The following is a 9368-nucleotide window of genomic DNA, read 5'->3' on the forward strand; positions in this document are numbered from 1 at the left end:
ATGCTCTATTTCTGACACCCTCTGCTGGCATAGAAGGTTGCTTGACAAAGCCCTTGATTGTTTCAGCTCAGTCTTGCCTGCAATGAACCAATTCTCCTTTTATCCATTTGATTGGCTCCTATTATAATTGTAGAGGATAAGAAGAACTTGCTCTATTCTTGCTTGTACACCAATCTCTGGTTCAACTGCTGCATTTACTTTCATGTAACAGTCTTGTACCCAATGCTTCAGTGGCAGTGCATCCTAAGCAATGGAGGCCTTTTTTCACATGCCAATGTATTTTCCATGTTGTGATGGAGGCCTTTTTTGCCTTGTCCACCCGAGAGGCCCTTGAGTTTGCTGGAATGTCGATTAACTTCCATTCCGGCAAATTCGGGTACTCCATATGTCCTATTTTCAGCAAAGGTCATGCTGAAATTTTCCGTGAATTTTAGCATGACTTTGCTAAAAATAGGACATATGGGGTACTTGTGACTAATGCATGGGCCAGGGTATCTTAGTAGTTAATTAAGTAGGATCAAGTGCCCCGGTGTACTTGTGACTAATGCATGGCTTTTAGGGTGCCTCGGTGTCGATAAAAACCGAAATGATGAAAGCTTAGGCTTTTAGGGTGCCTCGGCGTCGAAAAACCCTCAATGATAAAAGCTTAGCTTTTAGGATGCCTCGGTGTCGACAAACCCTAAATGATGAGACCATGATCTTGTTCCTTGACAATAACCAACTTTTTGACCAAACTTCGTTCCTATTTATAGAGAAACATGGCCAACAACGATGAGGCCGGGGGTTCAGGCGGCAAGAAATTCTGGGAGCTGTCCCAGGAGATCGAGCAACAACCTCACTTGTATGAGGACGCCGCCTTCCCCACCGATCCTGAGACCACTGATGGTACTGCCGAGGATGACCCACTGATGCCACCACTGATGGTGCCGCCGAGGATGCCACCACTGATGATGGCGGCGCATGCACAGATGGCAGCCAACCGAAGAGGCAACGGAAGGACCGGTGCCCGACCGTGCTCCGCACCATCAAGGAGGAAGTTACTGAAGTGGACTCCGACGGGAATCCAACGGTGCCCGAACGAATAGTCAAGGGGTACTCGCTTCAGCTCGGGTGCATTCTCCGGAGCACCGTCTCGATCAACACCGAGAACCTGAGGCATCCTGAAGGAGGGAATTTGCGCAACCTCCTCTTCACGAAGCTGCACGAACGATACAAGTTCCCCGCTGAATTTGAAAACACAAGCCTCAAAGGGAATAAAGTGAACAATGCTGCCCTCACGAAGATGAGCAAGGCCCTGTCTACTTGGAAAAGCAATGTGAAGAGAATGATCGAGAAAGGTGAGAGTTATGAGAAGATCAAGGAGAAAAATCCTTCGATCACCGAAGATGACTACAACGACTTCAAGATCAATTGCTCGAGCACCGCAAACTCCGAATCAAGTAAGTGGGGGAAAGAAATGCGGGAGCTGAACTTAGGGGAACACACACTCGGTCCCGGCGGTTACAGAGTGGCGGAGCCTATATGGGACACGGAGGAGGCGGACCGTGCCGAGCAAGGCCTACCGCCCCTCTTCGATAAATACGGTGACAAGCAGACCAGGAACTTTGTCAGGGCCCGGTACAAGAAGGACCCGAAAACAAAGGAGCTTACCACGAATCCGAAGACCAGGGCGCTTGAGCTTGTTCTGGTAAGGAATACACCCCCGCGTAATTAGCTCCATATGGTTGCATTCTAATTAATGAAGCCAAATTTCTAAATGGTTCACATTCCTTCCGCAGGCGACTGAAAGCAGTAGCGCGGGGTCGACTAAGAGCAACCCTTGGGACACCACTCTAAATAGGGCGTTGAATGTAATGGAGAACAAGGATAAGCTCAGCAAGCCGACGTCAGCTGGTCGTGTGGCCGGCAAAGGCTTGTCGACAAAATGGTCGTCATACTATAACACTGGTGGGCGAAAGGAGAAAAAGACCAGCTCGGAAAGCCAGGCGCGCGAGGTTCAAGAACTCATTGCACAGGTGGCGCGGATTCCGGAGATTGTCCAAGAGCAAGTGCAATAACAACTCGGAGCGACGATCACCGCCATTGTGCCTACCTTGATCCAGGGGATTAGTGCGTGGATTGCGGGCGGCCAACAGGGGCCGCCCCCGATTCCTAGCTTCACGGCCAGCAACTCGCAGAACGCGATGGCGGGGCCATTGGTGTCTCCGGCGGAGGCGGCATTAGTGTCTCCGACGCCGGCACAGGAGCTTAATGCACCCGGGTGTACGCCGCCCGGCACCTCTGCAGCAAGCGGCCCCTCCGTCAACTGCACGCCCGCCGTTGGCGGTGCCTCGACATTAGCCGAGCTCGACGCCATCATCACGGTAACTAATTAAGCCTCTCTCGGCCGAGGACTTCATCTCCTTGCCTTTGACTGGGCATCCCTAACGCCCTACATATTTTCGCAAGGCGCCACCGACGTTCCGTGCACTCTCCTGCACTTCGTGAACAACGAGTTGGTCGATGTCGCCAAGGGCAAAATCGTTCAACCGGGCAACCCCTTGTTCCACGGTACCCAGATGCCACCCAACTTGTTTAGGGTTCAACTGGTTTGGGTGCTGCCAGGCTGTGATGAGTTGTTACCTCTGATTCGACTCGTCGGGGCCGACGATGATGACGTGATGACCCTCAGCGCCTGCCTGAGCTGGCGCCTGCTTTGGCCGAAGAGCCAGATTCGTTTGGGGGCGGGGGACACCACCCCAAAGACAACACCGCCAGTCGTGCCGGCGCCAAGTCGGCCCCATGGCAACACCGCCGCAACGGTGCCGGACATCCCTATGCCACTAGATCCAAACATGCATATGGCACAGGATCAGAACGACGACGACGACGATACATTTGCCAACGTCGATCAGTACTTTGCCGATCATGGGTACGATGGCGACTTCATGGGGCCTCCTTCTCAAGAACCCAACCCAACAAAAGACGTGCGCGATCTAGCTGGTACCGCGGAGAAGCCAAGTTGCAACAGGCGTCGTCTGCAATTCAGCTCTCAGGAGACGCCTCCAGCTGCCGACTTCACCGAGCCTCAGATAGGCGAGGTGCGAAATATGATCAGCCCCAACACACTCAAGAAGGCGGTCTGTGAGCAGAACTCGGTCCCATCACAGGAGAAGAAGAAGGCACGCAAAATAAAGACTAACAAGGGTGCGGGCCAGCCGGCACCGAGTACGATCCGTGCTCAGGACGGGCCACCTTCACCTGAGGATATCTCGAGGAGGGTGCATGTGGCTGGTAGGCCAATGCTACCGAGAAATATGCTCGATGCTGCAACCGGTGCTATGCGGAGTCTGCATGACAGTGTTCTTTCTTTGGAGAAGCGGCGTCTCGGAGAGAAGGATGTGGCATACCCGGTTTTCGCGGCCAAGGTGCCAGAGGGCAAGGGCTTTGTGGATAACTCCATCGGGGGTACGATCATCCTGCGGTTTGATGACATCCACGCTATGTTGAACCTTCGTCCGCTGCACTACACCTTCGTTCGGCTATTTTCGCTGAGTATGGAGATGCGGATCATTCGCGACAAGAACCCGGACATCGTGATAGTCGACCCCTTCTACATGTGTGCCAAGATCTTTGGCAGCGCTGGGGACCGGCAAGTCGCGAGTTCTTACCTCGAAGGCGTCATTCTGGCAAACCAAGATAAGGATAACTTCTTCGTGTCTTACTTTCCCGAGTAAGTCCTCCCCTCAACCGCCCCGTAACATATGAATTCTTAGATTTCGATCGTTTTTCTTTTAACATTCCGTGTTTTCTGCAGTGACACACATTGCACGCTCATCCTCCTAAGCCCCAAATATTCCATGGCCACGTATTTCGACCCGGACCGTCAGTCGAACGTAGACTACACAAATGTCAAGAAGGTTCTTGATGATGTTCTCCCCGGCTACGTCAAATCTGGAGGCACCTTCACCAGGCCTATTCGTAAGTACGGCAAGCACGTGTTCTCCCACAATATGATGTTCTGCTGCGTCAAGCAGCCGCCTGGCGGTCAGAAGGGTGCCTACTATGCCATCCATCACATGCGGGCGATCGTACGGGACCATCATCAACTTCTGCTACCGAGTAGACTCAAAGATTGGGCCGCGAGCGTGTCGGCAATCTAGGACGCGGACATCAGACAAGAATTCTTTCGCATCCAGTCGGAGTTTGCGGAAATCATCCATCAAGATGTCCTTCGTACCGCAGGGCAGTTCTACCTCAGAAATCAACCGTCCAACAGTGACATCGACACAATCCTACAAATGCAGGCTGACAACGCCCGTTCTTTCATGACTCCCACGATAGACGACGGCTTCATCCACGCTCTGGTCCCTTGAGTCGAGTCGAAAGCAGTGATGCTGTGTCTAGTTCTGAAACATCGATTGGCTCATGTTCTAATTAAACTTTGATGAACTTGTAGTATGTCTCTTTGGTTTCGAGAGTCGTTCAACTTAAGATGTAATCGATGCTATTAATGTCTTGCTTTTCTCTTCCGATCGTTCTGTTGCATACTTATATATTGCTTATGTATTGTCTGTGAATTGGTACTAATGTTTCGTTTGGCTACTGCATAGTGATGCCATGGTATGTCGTGTACAAGGGTAAGGTTCCCAGAGTCTACGACGACTGGGAGGAGTGTCGGAGACAGGTTCACCGATTCAGCGGGAACAGTTACAAAGGGTACACCACTAGGGCCGAGGCCGAATCTAGATACGCCCGCTATCTAACGGGAGAGGGGAGGGAGTGTTGGAGGAACCGGATGAAGACGAGTTTCATCGTGATGATGCTCATCGTGATGACCGCAGCTCTGTTCTATGTGATGGTAGTTTAGATGATCGATATCGACTTGTAATGTGAAGACAAACTCGCGGTCTCGAGACTTGTAATATAATGTTCTATCTTTGTTCGGTCTTTTCAATTCGGAGACTAATATGATGACTTGTATTCGGAGACTAAAATGATGAATTGTATTCAGAGACTAATCTTCTATTGTATTTGATGAATCTGTTGTTGATGTTTGCTATCTATATTTTGTCCAATTATACATTTTGTAACCTGTGCAAAAAACAGAAAATTAAAAAATAAAAAAACCTAATATTCATACTAATGGCGCATCACATCATAGTGCGCCATTAGTATCCTTTGGCATACTAATGGCGCATCATTAAATAGTGCGCCATTAGTATGACGAAGTTACTAATGGCGCATCTTGCTGTCGTGCGCCATTAGTATGCCAAAGCACCTGGGTATACATGGCCCCCTGGGAGGCATACTAATGGCGCACTGTTGTATATACTAATGGCGCATCTGTGGTGCGCCATTAGTATACTAGATACTAATGGCGCACCAGTGGTGCGCCATTAGTAAAATATACTAATGGCGTGCTACTAATGGCGCACCACTAATGCGCCATTAATGGACAAATTAGGTGCGCCATTAGTAGGCCTTTTCCTAGTAGTGTAAGGACGATGGTTAATGAGTTCTACCAGAATCTTTATACGTCTGAAGGGGTGCATGGAGTTGAGGAGGTTCTACAGCATGTCCCACGCAAGGTTACAGCAGCGATGAACAATGACCTATGTGCTCCTTATACAAGGGAAGAGGTAAAATCAGCACTCTTCCAAATGTTTCCAACAAAGGCTCCTGGACCTGACGGTTTTCCTGCACAGTTTTATCAAAAACACTGGGATGTGTAGGGATATGAAGTTACAAACGTTGTATTGAGGATTGTGAGAGGAGAGGAGAGCCCCGAATGCATTAATGAGACTATCCTAGTGCTCATTCCGAAGGTGAACAACCCAACCCTTCTCTCTCAATTTAGACCAATAAGTTTATGCAACGTCCTCTATAAAATAGCATCAAAGGTATTCGCTAACAGATTGAAGCAAGTACTCCCAGAAATTATATCTCATGAGCAGTCAGCTTTTGTGCCAGGAAGGACGATAACAGACAACATAATTGGTGCTTATGAGTGTTTGCATTTTATGAAGCTAAAAAGGTCAAAGAATAACAATTTTTGTGCCCTCAAATTTGATATGATGAAAGCTTATGACAAGTTGGAGTGGGACTACTTGAGAGCCATCATGGGCAAATTGGGCTTTGCACAGAGTTGGATTGATACAACCATGTCAATGTCTCCAGTTTATCTTTTTGAGTTTTATTTAATGGGGAGAAGCTTGATAGGTTCAAACCATCCAGAGGACTTCGGCAGGGAGATCCAATCTCCCCTTACCTTTTCTTGATTGCAGCAGAGGGCCTTTCGTGCCTCCTGAAACCCACGGCACCAGCCGTTAACCATCTCCTATTCGCGGATGACAGCCGGTTGCTATTCAAGGCTAGTGTTGAGGGTGTAGAGAAGGTATCAAACCTACTGGATACTTATTGTGGGGCATCTGACCAGAAAGTGAATAATGCAAAGTCATCCATATTTTTTAGCAAAGGATGCCCTCAAACTTTGAGAGATGGGGTGAAGAACAAGCTTCAGGTGCATAATGAATCACTTAGTGATCGTTATGTGGACATGCCCACAGAAGTGGGACACTCAAAGAATGGCACGTTCAAGTATGTGAGAGACAGAGTTTGGGAAAAAGTTAAAGGCTGGATGGAAAATTACTATCTGCAGCAGGCAAAGAGGTTCTTATAAAATCAGTGGCTCAAGCAATACCAGTGTTCTCTATGTCATGCTTCAGGCTCCCAAGAGGACTGTGTGAGAGTGTCACATCCATCATTCGACAGTTTTGGTGGGGGAGCAAGAGAGGACAGAGAAAACCGGCATGGGTGGCTTAGGATACGATGACAATGCCAAAATACATGGGAGGTATGGGGTTTCGAGACCTAGAGTTGTTTAACTTGAGCCTATTAACACAAGGGATCATTCGCCGGATTGGGGACGGAGAAGAAACAGATATATGGGCTGAGAACTAGATCCCTAGAGAGAGTTTTAAGAGACCAATCACGTCTCTGGTGCCGGATCCACTACGCCGTGTTGCAGAGCTCATAGAGAACACGACAGATTCGTGGAGAACGCAGCTTGTTCGGTCAGTGTTTACTCCTTTTGATGCGGAGGCAATCCTACATATACCATTATGCACACGACGAGTGTCAGATTTTTGGGCATGGAGTGAGGAGTCTAGGGGCAATTTTTCTGTCAGCTCATGTTATCGTATGCTTGTGCGGACTAAACTTAACAGGGAAGCTTGGCTTGAGGGCCGCGAGGGCACTTCAGATGTACGAGCAGAGGGGAGCGAGTGGAAAACATTATGAAAAATGTAGGTCCCACGTAAGCTTAAGGTACTTCTTTGGAGATTGGCGAAAAGCTCGATCCCCTCGGGAGAAGTTCTACATCGCAGAAATATGGCCACATCAGCAGCTTGTACTCTATGTGGCGCTCATGATTTGTGGAAACACGTGTTGCTGGAATGCGCTATGTCCCGGAGTACATGTGCACTGTCATCGGAACAGATAGTAGACCAAATCAGCTTGAATCAGCATGAAGGAGCCAAAGATTGGATTTTTGCAATGGGGAAAGCTGTATCTTCAGAGGATTTTGTGAGGATGGTGACAACACTTTGGGCCATTTGGGGAGCAAGACGAAAGGTGATTTATGAGGATATTTTCAGAAGCCCATTTGCTATTAATGCTTTTGTGAATACATATCTAGCAGAGATCAAAGCATTATCACATGTCAAAGAGCACCACGCAAGTGCGGTCCAAAGGAGAACGGAATGGATAGCACCTCCTGAGCATTACGTCAAAATCAATGTTGATGCTGGATTGACAAGAGGAGGAAATCATGGCTCTGTGGGTACAATATGCAGGAATTTTGAAGGTATTTTTTTGGGCGCTTCAGTTTATGTGTTTCCAAACCATCGTGACCCAGCGACTCTGGAGGCTTTGGCAATCAGGGAAGGACTTGCATTAGCCCAAGATATGAATCTTCATCATATACATTTAGCATCAGATTGCAAAGGGTTGGTCACAGAAGTCCAAACGGGAATCGGATCGAGCTATGGAGCTATTGTTCAAGAGATCAAGATGATAGCTACTTCTTTTTCTTCTTGTAATATAGTTCATGAGTCTAGGAGCTCCAATGTGGATGCTCATAATCTAGCGAAGCATGCATTAAAAGTAGGGCCTGCCTGCCATGTTTGGTTAGGCTAGACCGAGGGCATTTCTTTCGTCCCTGTAAACATTGTGATGGTTTGAATAAAAAGCTTCGCGAGATTGCCTCAAAAAAATATTGGAGGAGTTGATCTTACGGCTAGCATCGAACAGGGAATATATGAACTAATTGTTGCCGCCGAGACCAATGCCACCAAAAGATAGCTATCTTGGCGTACACAGATGGCCGGCAAGCTGCCACTACATGAGCTTCCAAGGCTCCCTTCTTGTTACACACTTGCAGAAATCCAAATCGATGTTGTTTACCCTGTGGATGAGACGGTGAAGATCTGTTGGAAATATGAGCAATTTACCAAATGATTTTATTAACAGAAATTAGATAAAGCACGACTAGTATAGCAGTGATAAAACAAGTAATGCGATTTGACAAAGCGAAGGTAAACAACATCTTTATATATGAACTGTAACTGAACACATTTACAGCATACAGTATAGCAAGTTGCATATATGAAACAGAGTCTAACATATATAGGGCAAACACTAGAACAAGGAACTGTAGCAGGGCCTCTAATAGAAAGAAGAAGAACGCGTACGGGATAGCAGCAGCAGAAGCGCTGGACTTGGGGGTCGGTGTCCTCTCCAGCCATGTCGTCGAGGAGGTTGTCGACGTCGGGAAAGAATTCATCGTCGGGGAAGTAGTTGTCGGAGTCCGGGGCGTCCATGACCGTCGTCGGGGAAGTAATCGTCAGAGTCTGGGGCGTCCGTGACAAAGAAGTAAGTAGTCGCGCGAAGCGCTCCCCAAAAATCTTATCACCCTTCTCCCCTACATGACTCAAAGAGGTGCGGTTTTGCAGGCCTACTGTCCTGACCTGTGGTGCACGCCGCAAGCCGGGATGGGCAAGAACGTAGCAGCAGCGCAGTGCTCAGGAACTTGTGGCGAGAGGAAGAAAAGGTTCTGGTCCGTCTCTCTGAGAGGAGTCACCTCCCTTTTATAGGCGCAAGAGAAGGTGGCAAGAGGCTGCGCCGGGAGCTGAAGAGACCCGTGGCGTGGCGAGGCGGGCAACGGAGGTGGAGTGCGCGTGGATGTCTCTCTTGTTCTCCTCCCCACACAAGTGGAGAAAGAGCCTCCCTTATAAAGAGGTCCAACTCCCTCTAAACTAGCAATGTGGGACTAAACTTTTGTTCCATGTCTTGCCTTGCACGAATGGGCTAGATGGGCCTTTAGGATT

This window comes from Triticum urartu, chromosome 7A (genome assembly GCF_056163025.1).
Source record: "Triticum urartu cultivar PI428250 chromosome 7A, HENAU_Tu73, whole genome shotgun sequence".
In the NCBI taxonomy this organism is placed as follows: Eukaryota; Viridiplantae; Streptophyta; class Magnoliopsida; order Poales; family Poaceae; genus Triticum; species Triticum urartu.